General features: G+C 45.4%; 1 pseudogene; it reads right to left on the reverse strand.

The window, feature by feature from the left end:
- Nucleotides 1-2,157: 2,157 nt before the first annotated feature.
- LOC138774726 (DDB1- and CUL4-associated factor 10-like) lies at nucleotides 2,158-16,050 on the reverse strand (annotated as a pseudogene).
- Between the last annotated feature and the right edge of the window lie 36 nt (nucleotides 16,051-16,086).

Below are 16,086 nucleotides of genomic sequence, written 5' to 3' on the forward strand. Positions count from 1 at the left end.
TATGTTTGTTTGTTTATTTATAAAATGGGAAAAGGGTGTTGATTTGGACTTATTAGGGGAGGGGATTGTTTTATTAATAATTTTTTTTTACATTAACTAGAAGTCCCCCTGGGGGACTTGTATATACACAGCACTGATCTCTCATAGATCAATGCTGTGTATATACACAGCAAAGATCCATTAGATCGGTGATACATTGCACTGGCCTGCTGCAGGCCATAGCAATCTATTGCCGAGCCGGGATCAGCGTCATTGTGACGCTGAGTCCCGGCCCGGCCCGAAGAACGGATCTCCGTCCCACTAGACACCAGGGACATGCAGTACAAAGCCTCTAAATGCAGCTGTCAAACATTTAGAGGCTTAATTAGCCGACACGGCAACGGGACCCGTGCCGGCTAATAGAGGGGCTCCCCGGCTGCACATATCAGCCGGGAGCAGCCCCGTTCAGAGCGGGGTCCCGGCGGGACCCCTCTCTGAACTCCCCCTGCGGCACCATGACGTACCAGGTACGTCATGGGTCGCTAAGGGGTTAAGGCCAAAACAGGCTGCGAAGGCCATCAGGTCATCAAGAAAGTCAGCCGGGAGAAGATCCTTAGCAGATTATCCTTCAGAGTCAGGACCGGAGGAGGGTAATTCACCTGCTTCCTTCAACCCAAATAGCTGCTCATCCTCCTGAGGGTATGTGCACACTGAGGAATTCAGACGGAACCTCCGTTGCAAAATTCCCAGCTCGCGCCTGCTCGCGGTCTGCAGTGGGCACGCGCGCCTCCGCCAGTGTCATAGACTCCATTCTATGCACGGGCGGATTCCGCCCTCCGTCCAGAGAATGATCAAGTTCATAGCGAGGTAGCTTACGGTTGAGGGGCTCCAGACGATTCAGCGCTCTGAGACCCCATAGGAAACAGTCCGTATCAGCTGCACAGGGTGATCAGAAGGCACAGACGATCCTCACCAGCATCAAGAGTAGTAACCTCGGCAGAAGCAGTAAACACACTGCCACTTGCAAGAGCTCCACTTCAGAGCTCTTGCCGGCTTTTTAAATTTGGCGCCATGTACGGACTGGCTGGTCCCGCCAATGTGGTCACATCCTCCCTGCACGCTGTGTGAGCACCTCACTCCCTGGAATGCCGTAGCCCCAACCAAACAGGCAAGGCCTGTCAGCAAGGTCTTACCCCTGGCCTTTAAATTTCATGCCCTCTGCCCCAATGTGAAAGGACTTCTGGTGAGAAGGGGGCCATTTCCTTTTTTATTGAAGATCCAGGGATTCTGTTTCCTGTCCAATTGGGAGTAGGAGGTGGACCTCTCCAGGGGTGCCCTCATAGGGCGAAAAGAGAAACAGAAACACTATTCTTAGGTTAGTATTGTTAGTTGGACCCTAAGATCATAAAGTGATGACATACCATAGTCTATTTATTAAACAAGGTTAACTCCATATGAACAACTTATCACGTTGGAAGTAACTGTAACCCATAAAAAAAAAAAATCTGTCTGTAATTTTCCATGGTTAAAGTATCATCCTCCAGCAAATGTGGGGGAAAGGGGGGGTTACGGCAGGGGCAGAGATGCGAGCGAGAGGTTTGAACCCACCCTATGTGCTTTACTTTCAGAAAGCCAAGCAAGTACAAAAGGTACACACTGATCATTTAGCTTCTCTCTGAGGTACCTTCTGGTATATTGGAAGCCTGGTTCTGTTTTCCCTTGCACGCCTTTCATTGCTGAAGTTAGATGAATATGAAGTATAGGGCTTAGGCACTGTTCTGCATGGACCCGTGGGGTACTTCAGCATTCAATTGGGAGCTTTCTGTTAAAATCTGTACAAAGTGGACTTTGCTAAGCTAATGGTATGCTTCACTGAACTCCATATGTAGGTTAAAGGGGCTGTACAGCTGTGTCCTGAGCCCCGCCATGTTTCTTCTGAGTCAGACCCAGGAGGTGCCACAGCCACTGGATTGTTAGAGTACCTACAATCAAATACTATGAGCAGTTTGAAAGGAAGCATATTTCCTCAGTTTTTCAGTACAAGCTGTAGATCGTGCAATTGTGTGCCATTGTCATGCTAGTTAGAAAATAAAACAGATTGTGGGTGGCACTGCTCTCTAGTTATTATTTCTAATATTTATTCTTTATAACAATACACAAAGATAGCATAGATGCATTTTTTCAGAGTTTAATAACATTCTAGTCCACTAGGAAACACATTTTGAAGAAACTGATGAACATTGTACAAAAAAAAAACTGTATTGGTTAATAAGGACAAAAAAAAATAAATCTAAAATGCTGGCTGCACAATACCAAAAGGCAAGTAATAGATCATATAGGCTAAACAAATGCCATTACAGTCAGATCATACAGCAGCCTGTTGTCTACATTACACAGTAAATGCAGTAAAATCTTAACAGTAACATAATTCACTTTAATAGTGAGACCTTTGAATCTGATCACTGAATAGATATAGAACACCATGCACAGCTCAAAGTCACAATCATTACTTATTGTACAGTAATAAATAATGCCAAATATACAGCCACAGTCTTTTACAGTCATGACTGTTAGAACTACGTATGGGCTTCTTTATATATTTCTTGTAGTGGTGTCACAAGATAAATACCTAGCAGCTATCCACATGTGGTGACATTTCTGATAGCAGGGATTATGAGAAAAGAGTTCCACGTACCTCAGTTTAATGGACCTGGTCGAGCATGCATGGAAATGACAGGTGCTCGACCACCACTCCATTGAAATGGAGAATACTGGACCCCCTTTCTCACAGAAGGGTGATAAGTTTCTATCTTGAGACAAAGAGGTACGATTAAAGTGAAACTATGCAGAGCAGATCTCACCTGGAGAATGGAGCCTATGCTAATTTAAATCACTAAACATGAAAGCCAACTAAGGAAATAGCCGCCAATTGTCCTTAATTCAAACCTTTCAAGTTGCAGCTTTCATAGCTTTAGCAATAAAGGCTAATGTGTGATCTCTTTAAATAACTGGAAACGTGGATTCCAACCCAATCAATAAGAGTTATTGTTAAAACTTCGGCTGGTACAGGGAAACCCGTCCACTAAGGCACCCCGACGCTATCTGACAGTGAGTGGGCGAAAACTTTGTTGTCAGAACCACATCCTTATGAGAATATAAAGAGCGAATTTCTTGTAAAGTCCCAGCTTCTTTGGGCATACAGTCTACAAGCTCACTGCACTGGGAATCAAATCCCAACAATCGAATTCCATACCCATGTGGGGAGGCAATCATACGTCCATCTGGGCTAAAACACAGTTCTTTAATGTAGCCCCGGCCTACATTGGCCTCTTCTATGTAATGAGTTAATCGCAAAGAACAGCGAGGAGAGATGGGGCGTACAGGAGCTCCTTCTTGAAACTCGTACACACAGGTCCACTGGTTAAAAAAAAGGGAGTAAAATTATTAGATCAGTTAGGATTTACACTATCCAATACTTGATTTCTTAAATGTTAAAAGTGTCCCCTTCATTTAATAAAACCTCAGTCAAAATTTAGCGTAAGGGTCTGGGTGTTCAGGCTACCACTGATCATTAGATTGAGCCATGAGAGGTTAGACAACTGCTCACTTCACTCCCTGCAATCTCTGTCCAGTTGCAGGAGATGCGATCTGTCATAGGTCTATAGAGGCTGTCTCTTACAACTTGGAGACCACTGGAAGCCAGAGAGTGATGCTCACAGCCACATGCTTCCTCCCACCTCATTCTAATGACTCTTGGGTGTCTGAACATCCAGACCCCAGCCAATCAAAATTTTTGAGGTGTCTCTAGGACATGTGATAAGTTCTGTTTAAATTACATTGACACTTGAACATTCACCACAAAAATTAAAATGCAACACATGGCAACTGCTGGTCCTCATTGGACTAAACCCTAGCAATTCAGACTGCAAAGGCTAAGAAAAAAAATATGGGAGCACATTGCTTTTTTTGGGCAAAAATGCTTAGGCTAGATGTTAGCTGAGAGTCAATGAGGAAAAATTAAATCCAATACCCACAAGACATTATTTTGTTTGCCGTTTATTCAAGTTTTGTTACACCACAGCACACTATTCTTATGGGTGTTTATCACAGAAAGGTTGGCGCTTTCCCTCATGTCTATATGCATATTGGTCTTTTTTCCCCTCCAGCAAAATAAAAGCTAAATATTAGTGTTATAAACACTATTTTGAACCTAATAATAAAGTCTATGGAAAAATGTCAGCCTGTGCACACAATGTTAAAAATGATGATCGTTATATCAACAATATATATCTTTTTACAATGTGCGCACATACAGCTGTTTTTTCCATAGACTTTAATTAAGCCCACTATTATGTTTAACCCCTTAAGGACCAACCCAATTTTTATTTTAGCACTTTCATTTTGTCCTCCTCATGTTTAAAAGGCCATAGCACTTACAGTTTTTTCACCTACAGACCCATAAGAGCCCATTTGTGTGACACCAATTATACTCTGCAACGACAGGCTTAATTTTTCCATAAAATATGGTGCGAAACTGGGAAAAAAAAATAGATGTGCGATGAAATTGAATTAAAAGTGCCATTGTTTTTATTTTGAGGAGTTTCGTGTTTACGCCATTCCCCATATGGTAAAATTGACATGGTATCTATGTTCCTAAGGTCAGTACGATTGCAAGGATATGTAATTTGTTTATTTTATGTCCGTAAAAAAATTAAAAAACTTTTTGAGAAAAAAAAAAAAAAAAAAAAAGTGTGATTTTTTTGCACCATGATCTGTACTTTCTATCAGTACCTCGCATATATGCAACTTTTTGATCACCTTTTATTACAATTTTTCTAGATTTGGTGTGACCAAAAATCAGCAATTTTGCACTTTGGCAGGTTTTTGCGCCAAACTTCGATGAGCTTATATACATATGGTTATGGCTGTGAAGTATATGTTATATGAACTTGGTTTTCTCTCTTTTTTTTCTTTTTAACCCCTTCAGCACAGGGCTAATTTTCGTTTTCGCATTTACATTTTTTCCTCCTCGTGTTTAAAAGGCCATAGCGTTAGCATTTTTTCAATCTACAGACCCACACGAGCCCTTATTTTTTGCACCACTAATTGTACTTTACAATGACAGACTTAATAAAGTCTGCAGTGAAATCAGAAAAAAATTATATGTGCGGTGAAATTGGGGATTTAAAAAAAAAAAAAAAGGAATTTGTTTTAATTTTGGGGGGAGTTTCGTGTTTACGCCATTCGCCCTATGGCAAAACAGAGATCGCTAGATACCAGGGAAAGGGGGATATAATACATTTAAATCATGGGTCTCAAACTCGCAGCCCGTGGGCCAACTGCGGCCCCCACCTCAATGGTAAGTTTACTGTAAGTGCGGCCCGGGGGCGCTCCGGAAGAGAGCTGCACTGCACATGTAACTACAAATAGAAACACAGCACATCTATCTCCTATTTGTAGTTACATGTGCAGTGCAGTGCAGTGCAGCTCTCTGGCGGAGCGCCCCGGCCCCCCTCCTCCTGCAGCGCTCAGCTCCACTCCTGCTCGGCGCCGGAGCATGACGTCACCCGGACCGCACGTCCAGCCAATCAGTAAGGCCTCAGGTAAAAGTACTCTTGGCGGGGGGGGTGATAGTGGTGTGGGGGAGGGCTGGGTATTATAGTTTTGTGTGTGTGTGTGTGTGTGTGGGGGGGGGGGGGGGGGGGGGGGGGGGGGGGGGGGGGGGCAATAGTTCTGTGTGTGCAGGGAGGGATGGGAGTGATAGTTCTGTGGGTGGGAGGGGGGCTAGGGTTTTAACAGATGAAAAAATAAAAACATTTGATGACATTGGAATGTTTTTGTAAGAGCTTTTCTTGTGGAAAACCTGATGCGGCCCAGCCTCACCCAGACTCTACCTCCAGCGGCCCCCGGGTAAATTGAGTTTGAGACCCCTGATTTAAATGAAGCAGTCTGTTTTGACAGCTGCATTTAAATGTATAATTAGCAAGTGCGGTGATCGGATCGTGCCTAATAGCAGTGGTCCCGGGCTACACATAGCACCCAGGATCGCGGCGGAGGGTTCAGAGCGGAGTCGCTCTGAACGCCCTTACCCACATCTGGACGTACCGTTACGTACTGATGTGGGAAGGGGTTAAGTAATTAAAGTTCTCTGATTTTCACTAAATATACATTAACTAGATAGAAGCCAAGCTTGAAAGAACTGTCTATTACTAAGTGAGCTACCTCGATATATTTCCAGCTGAAGTATAAGATGTTCATACGTCGTATGAAACCGGCCATTCCGTGACCCCGGCCGGGTCACGGAACGGACGGTCTCTGGCCGGATGATCTTTCCGGCCGCGGAGCTCTGATGCGGGGCGCATCAGCGCGCGCCTGCATCAGAGCTTCCCATAGCGCACAGTGAGCCGCTTGCTTCACTATGTGAACTGACAGATCTTTCTGCGGCCGGAATTCACTGTAGTTTTACATAGTGTGAACATAGCCTAAAGGTGTATTAAAAACTGAACATCGCCTATCCCTAGACAGCTAGTTTTGTCCCTATATGGAGCATCATCAGGTGTGGGCAAATGGCCAACGTATAATGTGGTCAGCACACGTTAAAGAAAAAATTTTTTTTGAAGTCATAGGTGGTAAAGCAGCTCTCAAGTATGGCTAGATTTAGTTACTCTTTCTTACCTCTTGGTCATCAGTATTGCTAGAGCAGCGTAATAGTGTAGCCCAGCCTTTAGGGTGGAGCTGAAGTGAAGTAATACAATTGCCTCGGTCTCTCTCCCCTGGGACTTCCGGCGTAAGAACTTCAAGGCTGTTACGAGGGGAACTGCCTAATACAGAAACAAACATTATACAGAATAAAATGAAACACTTTTATTTGGTATTCAAACAAAATTTTCCCCTGGGGAACAAAATCAGGGAGATAACTGTAGCTGCCAGTTTCTGAGGTGTTCGGGAAACCAAGGTTCCAGGAGCGGAGATTCCCTCCACAATGACAGGAATCCCGGCTCAAAACGGGTGTTCCCCACAGCAGAGAGAGCAACAGGAGTGGCAGCTGTTTAAAACTTGCAGTGCTGCACTTGTTTATCTAATCTGCGGAGATTTCCACTTCTTTACAGGGTGTTCCCGCAGCTGAGAGAAGCAGAAGTTTAAACAGCCGCCCACTCCTGCAGGGAACACATATTTGATGGGAATCCCCTGCGCTGCCGGCCCCTGGCAGCAGCCAGCTCCCTCTCCCACAGACGGTGGTTCCCTCACTCTACCCGCTGGTGGCCACTTCTCCGCCAGCCTACAGCAGCTCCTGGCATCCTTCTCTAGGATACAGGTGTCCGTGCTCTGACGCTGACACCCCTCCACATCACTAATATGTCAGCCACCGCTTCTTCAAGCTGCCTCTGCCAACTCCCCACACCGTGGGGATCAGCCCCGCCAGCCTGGCCAGGCTTTTCCCACCCCTTTTCCAGGGTCCTGAACCATCCGTCGGCCAGTTTGAATTTGCGGTGGATCAGCGGCCGGCTCAGGAGCCTGGAGAGGGGTGCCAGGAGCTGAGGCAGGCCTGCGTCAATCCCCGCGGTGGGGAAGTAGCAGGAGCCAGCAGGTGACAGACTAGTGATGCGTTGGGCCGTCGGTGCTGAAGCACGGGTGCCTGCAGCCAAAAGAAGGGTGCCGGGAACTGCTGCAGGCCAGTGGAGGAGTCTCCGGCAGCGGGAAGAGCCAGAAACTGCCACCAGGGGGAGAGGGAGCAAGCTGTTGCCCTGGTGAGCGGTGCAGGTGACGGCCATTATGACAGGAATTCCCGCTCTGTGTTCCCCACAGCAGAGAGGGAGGCAGGAGCGGGCGGCTGTTTTAAACTTGCCGCGCCGCTCCTGCTTCTCTCAGCTGTGGGGGACACCCTGTAAAGAACTGGGGGCCCCTGTCATAATGGCGGGAATCCCTGGTCCCCGCAGCTGAGAGAAGCAGGAGTGGCGCAGTAAGTTTTAACAGCAGCCCTTTCCTGCCCCTCTCTTCTGTGGGGAACAGAGCAGGGATTCCCGCTCCTTTACAGTAAGTAGTGGTGCTTCTGTTTATATATCATGCAGAGACACGCTAACCTTGTGCGATTACAGATCAAATAACACTTGTAAACATTTAAAAAAAAATTTTAAGTAAAATGTGGGCTTTTCTTAGGTTTAGTTAATCATCATTAATACCACAGTGTTTCGGTGGGCATACCTTCTCTTTGTGAGGGCCCGGGAAGTATGTTTCTCAAACAGGGTTCCTAAATCACTATGGTGACATGGAGAGCTAGATGGTCTGGAGTCAGAAGACGTAGGGGATGTGGTCACATCTGTGGATAATACAGTACACATAAGACATTTTCACACCTGCATCTTCTTATAGGGTTAGGTTTTATCACACAAATCACAATCAAAAGTGTGGATGGAATACTGCATAAACAAGGGGACTTTCTGAAATCAACGGGGAAGAAATTGTGTTTTTTCAGACATAACATTTATACCCCACAAAACAGTCTAAAAAGTGTAGATGGCCATAGCCTCAGAGTCTGGGAGACGTCAAATATAAGGTGTGCTAAAGTGCATCTGCATGTGAGTGGCACATTCTGTTACAGTCTATGGGGTTGGGGTTTACAAATACAAACATAGCTTATATTTCACTTCCTTTGAAATGCAAACAGCACACTGTATTATAGGGAGAATGTTATCGAACAGGTGTAAAGAGAAGGCACTATAGAATGTATAGAAATAGAACCAGCGGAGTGCCCGAGTTCTGTTGTACCTGAAGTAGAAGCTGTTCTCCTTGCTCTCAGGATAGGGTAACTGCCAACCTCCAGGGACTTTGTCAGATCTAAATCATGCAGAATTAACAGGTAACCAGAGGAAGTAGAGATCAGCATTTTTGAACAGTCAGGGGTCAGCCTCATGCGCATCAGGAAACGGGTGTGAAAGAATTTTTTGTGTGGGCAACCATCTTCAGTACACCTGTTAAATTGCAAGAAATAAAGCAATAAAATAGTAGAGTATGAAAATTGTACAAAAATAAAAATGTTTGCCTTGTGTGCGAAACGTTCCTTTCTTTGTCAGCATCATATGCCTTAAAAGGTCATTACAAATAACCCCCTTCAAATTGCTCCCATTTGCTCCCAGCAAATGACCTGAATAAGCTACTCCCCTTTATAGTATCCACATTCCCCAATAAGGTTTATTGACTGGGGCTGTCCATATAGTCACTGCTGTGTACTGGGACGTGAATAAAATCATTAGGTCACCTGTAGCATAAACGCTGCAAATTTTCCACCCAGAGTTTCTGTGCAGAAAATCCACAGCATTTACAAAAGGAAAGTGGATGAGACATAAAATATCTCATCCACACACTGCAGAACAAATCGGCACAACACATGTGTGGTAATTTTGGTGTCAGAAAAGCTATGGTTTTAAAGCAAATGTACCTGCCATCTGCGCCAGTTTCGCCATCTACAATTAGGCCTGCTTGGTGCACTGGAGCATCAGGCCGCCTTCACTGCACCGAGCGGGCCTACTTGTAGATAGAGAAACCGGCTCTGATGGTGGAAACTGGGCAGCGGTTTGAAAATGGACCATGCTGCTGGAATCTACACACTGGTGCCGACCCAATGTGATAAAAAAAAAAAATTAATTCTTAGGCTGCATTCCCACGTGAATGCATGTACCGGAGTCCCCCCGCGCCCGGACAGCATCTGTAATTAGATGCTGGGAGAGACTGTATTCATAAGCGCCCTCGCTGTAATGAATCAGCCGCGCGGTGCTGTTACTACAGCGCGGCGCTTATGAATACAGTCTCCCCCGCTCCCAGCATCTAATTAGAGATGCTGTCCGGGCGCGGGGGGACTCCGGTACATGCATTCCCCGTCCGTGATCCGTCAGGATCACGGAACGTGAGAATGCAGCCTTAGTAGAAGGGGTACACTTGCTTTAATGCAGATTTTCCTCGCTGCCTGTAATGGTTGAAGTCAAAAACCAAAAATTTTCACTGGGCCATTTTGGGATTCATGTAACTTATTTTTTGGGGAATAATAGAAAAAATGCAATTGTTTTCATATTTTGTATAATAAATGTATGCTAATCAGCATGCAGTAAAAACAATGAATATACTCTGGGTTACTATGATTACAGTAATACCAAACTTTGTGTACTTTGAAATGCAATGGGTTAAACTACCTGCAGTGGGAGTCCTGCACTGTATTCCCATCACGCCATAAAAAAAAAAAAAAAAAAAAAAAAAAAAAAAAGGATGGGGTGCAATAATGATCCTATTGACTACCATAAAAATATATATATCTTCGGTGGAAAATCCACAACAATCCTGATCAAAATCCAAATGAGCAGGTGTGCATTTCCATTGCAGATTTCGGCTGTGTGCACCAGTACCCTTAGGCCTCATTCACACTTTCCGTGTTCCGCATGGAACACGGACGTGAAAGGCCTGTAACGGACTCTGCCTGGGCAGCACCTGTGATAAGATGTTGGGAGCGGGGGAACTGTACAGATATGCGCCACGCTGTAATGACAAAGCCGCGCTGCTGATTCATTACAGCGCGGCGCATATCTGTACAGTTCCCCCACTCCCAGCATCTTATCACAGATGCTGCCTGGGCGGGCAATTACAGGCCTTCCACGTCCGTGTTCCGTGTGGAACACGGAACGTGTGAATGCGGCCTTACTGTCACACACTCATATTTCCCTTCAGCAAGCTTATCCTTATACTTCATTTGGCACAAAGGAAATCATATTCATTTAACACACATTTGTCTTCTTACATACTTTATTTAACCTATTTGTATCCCCAGATTATGACGTTGCCATCAAATCCAGACGTTACCAATAGCCTTGTGTTGGTATCAAATTCTATGTTCTTTACCCAGCTAGTATGCCCATGTAGGAGTGCACACCTTAGTGTTTAACTTCCTCAGGTCCCATAGTGCTATTGTGGTATCATCTGAGCAGGTGGCAAACATTCGGTTATCCAGAAATCTACAGAAAAAGTAAACCAGTTATTCGCAAAGCAACACTCAATTTTATACTGGTTTATCCTAGCAATATTAATGATGGGTATTCCATCTCAACTAACATGGTTAACTGGCCTTGTTGAGTTAAAGGGGTATTCCAGGCAAAATACACAAAACATAAGAAAGAAGCCTTACTTACACATCCCTGTGCCCCTGCAGCGTCATATACCTGCCAGTTAATTTAACATTTACCCGATTCCGTAAAGCTCTTTTTGCCCTAGCCGTTCCTTTTCAGTCATGAACATAGGGAAAGATTTATGAAGACTTTGCCATGAAGCAGGCGCAGATTCTTACCTGTGGTGTATGCCAGCTGTTACTTCTGCTCATCCAATGGAGGGTAAGGGGGCATGGCCCCCTCCCACACCTAATTTAGCAAGGCTCATGCTGGAAACTGGCATAAACCAACCAAAAATCTATGCCTACTCCAGGTGTACATTTTTGTGCTTTGTGAGAGGTGTACGCCTCTTAGTGAATCCAGCTGTGAAAAAGGGTGCGTGGGTTTATCTAAGTACGCCAGTCTTGATAAATGTCCCCCATAGTGTATTAATTTTGTACCCATTTTGTTTCCACATTCTTAACTGTATGCATGATTTTATCGGTCTGGGTCTTAACACTAAGACCAATTGTGAGAATGAGTTTCAGCGGGTTTCTAACAAGCACACAATTACTGGTGTGCCTGGTAAAATACATACATTAAATGTGAACACAAAATGCTCCCCTGCTGAGGTTTCTCTGGCCTTGCAGACCTTTGTTCCCCTGGATCCAGTGATGATATCTGGGGCAGAGGTCAGGTGTCTCCATACATCACACAGGAGAAGTGGTGGATTGGTAAGAAGAGTATACTGCATTTACAATATTACATAATTACTAATATTCACATTACTTTCACCCACAAAGGATTTAATGTGTGCAAATTCAGATAAAATCTGCAACAAACCCAACCTATAGGAACTAAATATGTTACTTTATCATTCATAACCTACATGTTACTAACCTGATGTTATTTACACAGTCTTCATGTGCCTCCGATAAGGTTTTGATGTGCTTTGAAGACACTGGGTTCAAAGAGAAGGACTTCTGTTTGCTCACATGCAACGGTCAGTACAGAGCTAAGCAAGAGAAAAACACAGAAGAAAATTAGATGATCTGCTACTTAAAGTGACACTGCCCCCCCCCCCTTGTGCGTTCTGACATCTCTACACAGGTGTAAAGGGTAAATTTAGCGGTTTTCATACCTTATTTTATATCATACGTCATGGTGCTTGTTCATGTAAAAAGTCATCTTTTTATCAACTGCAGATTGTGCTAAGTGGACGGGACCTCGCGTCATTAGTGCCACTTAGCCCCGCCCACAATGCCACCGTTGGCCCCCCGCCACCTTGGCGGCCATTGGTGGGCCGGCCTAGAGGGGGTGGGGCCTAGACCTTTAGGCCAGCCTGTTCCAATGGCTGGTGAGGGGGCTGGACCAACGGTTGGTGTTGTGGGTGGGGCTAAATTGTGCTGATGCCACGAGCCCCGCCCACTTAACATAATCTGCAGTTGATAAAAGATGACTTTTTACTTGAACAAGCACCATGACGTATGATATAAAATAGGGTATGAAAACAGCTAAATTTATCATACGTCATGGTGCTTGTTCAAGTAAAAAGTCATCTTTTATCAACTGCAGATTATGTTAAGTGGGCGGGGCCTCATGGGATCAGCACAACTTAGCCCCACCCACAACACCACCGTTGGTCCAGCCCCCTCACCAGCCATTGGAACAGGCTGGCCTAAAGGTGTAGGCCCACCCCCTCTAGGCCGGCCCACCAATGGCCGCCGTGGTGGCGGGGCCAACGGTGGCATTGTGGGCGGGGCTAAGTGACGCTAATGACGCGAGGTCCCGCCCACTTAGCACAATCTGCAGATGATAAAAGATGACTTTTAGTTGAACAAGCACCATGACGTTATGATATAAAATAAGGTTTGACAACTGCTAAATTTACCCTTTACACCTGTGTAGAGAAGTCAGAATGCACAAAGGGGGTGACAGTGTCACTTTAACCATACAGCTACTTGACATCATGAAAGTGTCCTCACATGTTTAGGTTTTATTTGCTGTTATTGAATACAGAGCCAGCAGCAGATCATAAATGGAGGTGGGGGCTGGGCAATCCTTTTTTTTTTTTTTGGTTAAAGGGCAGGCCGTCTAGGGGCCGAACGGCAGGCAGGGGTGGTAACCCCGTCCCCATTGCTCCAATCGGCCTATCCAGCAGAGAAACAGCACCAGGACAAACCTTTATCCTTAGTGCCCTGTGCGCAATAGGGGGCTATCGGCGGATTAGATTCATATAACCTGACCTGCTGATAGTACCCGTTTAAAGGCTATGTTCCCACACAGTATTTTTGCTCAGTAACCAGGAGTGGATTGAAAGCACAGAAATAACGGCCATTGTTTTAAAATAACTGCAATTATTTGCTATTAAATAGCAGCCATTCACTCAACAACAGTGTATAGACATAGCCTTTCTGTATTTGTAATCCACTCCTGCTTTTGGATGCAAATACCAAAGAAAAATACTGCAAGGGAACATAGTCTAAGGGTGCATTCATGTGTACGAGATCTGCAATAGATCTGGTGGCACAGATTTAAAATTGCAGATTCAAAGCAAATCAAATTTGGGCCATCAAATCTGCTGCAGATGCTGTATGTGTGAACGCACCCTAAGGCTATGTTCACACTACGTATATTTGAGGCTGTATAGCAACCATAAACAAGGAGTGGACTGAAAACACAGAAAGGCTCTGTTCACATAATGTTGTAATTGAGTGGATGGCCGTCATTTACTGGCAAATATTTGCTGTTATTTTAAAACAACGGCTATTATATTGAAATAATGGAATTATTTACCGTTATATGGCGGCCATCCACTCAATTACAACATTATGTGGACAGAGCCTGTGTTTTTAATCCACTCCTGTTTTGGTTGCTATGAGGACCTGACATGAGGACCAAATACTGCCTCAAATATACATAATGTGAACCCAGCCTGTGGCTGCGTTCACACGTACCGTCCGCAGCGGGTTTCTCGCTGCGAATTCCCCTCACCTCTGTGATGCGGCTCCATTAATTCTAATGGAGCCACATCACAGAGGGGAGGGGCTTCATCACAGGGGTTTCACGGGGGAGGGTGGTCTCGCCTCCAGTTCTTCAGGCCGGGTTGGTGACTGAGAATGATATGAATTTAATAATTTTTTTGCCGGCACCAGTCTATTGATGTTAAAATCTTAATTCTTAAATCTTAAGGTGCGTTTACACGAAACGATAATTGGCCCGATCGTAGGATTAACGATGTCGGAGTAACGATTTTTTTTTTCATAACGATCAGCGTTTAGACGGTACATTATATCGTATGGAAAATCGTTTTGCGATCGCTTAAGCCTATCTCACACATTGGTTAAATCGGCGAACGACTGTTTACACGGAACGATCTGCGATTTTTTTTTGTGAACGACGATTTAAGAACATGTTGAAAAATCAAAATGAATGATTTCTCGCTTGTCGTTTGATCGTTCGCTGCGTTTACACGTACGATTATCGTTCGAATTCAATCGATATCACGCAAATTCGCACAATAATCGTTACGTGTAAACGCACCTTAACATTGGTAATGCCAGTGTGCTGTGGAAAGCTGCAGCCTGAGATAGGAAGTCTCTAGCCTTGGCTACTGACTTCCAGCTGATTATATGACAGTCTGGTTGATAGGAAAGATACTCCTTGAGATCCTTGCATCCATCATTTAGCTCACAGAGGTTGTCTGCCTTAGGAAACCCATTATGAAATAGAGTGGTTAAAACAGCACAATGCTATGGTTGAGCCCATTGACCTGAATGGGCAGAATGTAGTCATATTGTTACTATGTTCTGGCTAATGCCTGGACATACACTGTGTTTGGGCAGGACTTAAACGGGTACTCAAGCAAATAAATGTTTTTTTCAATTGGTGCAAAAAGTGACAGATTTGTAATTTACTTCTATTAAAAAATCTCAAGTATTCCAGTACTTATCACCTGCTGTATGTGCTGCAGAAAGTGGTATTTTCTGTCTGGAGAGCAGGAGAGGTTTTTATGGGAATTTGCTGCTGCTCTTATTAGTTTCTGACATGGACAGAGATGTCAGCTGAGAGCACTGTATTAGACTGGAACTACACCACTTCCTGCAGGACATTCAGCAGCTGAGAAGTAGTGGATGACTGGAGAAAAATAATATGTAAGTATACATGCAGGAAGTAATCATAATATGACTAATATCTGCCCATTAAAATGAATAGGCCCATTGGCAACACTTTGGGCTATGTGTCAGATTTAGGCCACATGGGGTAGAAAAGAAGGTCTTTGGCCCAGCACCTGGGTGGCAATGAATGGCATAGCCCTTACTGGGCCCCATGTATGCTTGGCTCTTACCCATCTGGGGAATACTCCAGGTTGAAGACTGCTCCATGCGTCCTTGTGCTGAGACTCACTGAGTCGGCTGGCTGGATGGAGCTGTACAGACCGGTCATAGCCCTGTAGTTGTCCCGGCTGGATCCACACACAGGCCCCGGCCCAGACAGCGATCCTTCAGCCAATAGAACAGGCTCCCTGCCGCACCGTCCGCACAGGTGGTGACATTCTCAGGGGGCGGCTCCTCCGCGGGGGCGGGGCTCCGAGCCTCTACAGTGGGCTGAGGCTGCTCCTCCTCCTCCTTCTCCTCACTGACATCTTCCTCAGCTTGTTCCTCCGGCCTCTCCTCCTTCGTGCTGCTGCTCATCCTCCTCCCTCCCCCAGGGGCTGCTGATTCCGCTGCCGGAGGTCGCAGTGGGACACTAACTGCCTCCCTCAGCCGTTGGCACCCCGGGGCCTGGGAGGTGGCGCGGTGCACAGGAGCATATCCGCACGGGCCACACCGGCCGTCGCCGCAACCACCGGGCTCTTCCCTGCTGCCCCTACTGTGTGTCCGGATAACGAGCGCCTCCAGCAGCCAGGCTCCGGGCAGATTGTATGATGCGCTGCTCGCAGGGGGAGAGGCGATTTGCTTATGACGTCATCATGTGGCGC

Source organism: Dendropsophus ebraccatus, unplaced genomic scaffold (assembly GCF_027789765.1).
Source record: "Dendropsophus ebraccatus isolate aDenEbr1 unplaced genomic scaffold, aDenEbr1.pat pat_scaffold_1052_ctg1, whole genome shotgun sequence".
Taxonomy (NCBI): Eukaryota; Metazoa; Chordata; class Amphibia; order Anura; family Hylidae; genus Dendropsophus; species Dendropsophus ebraccatus.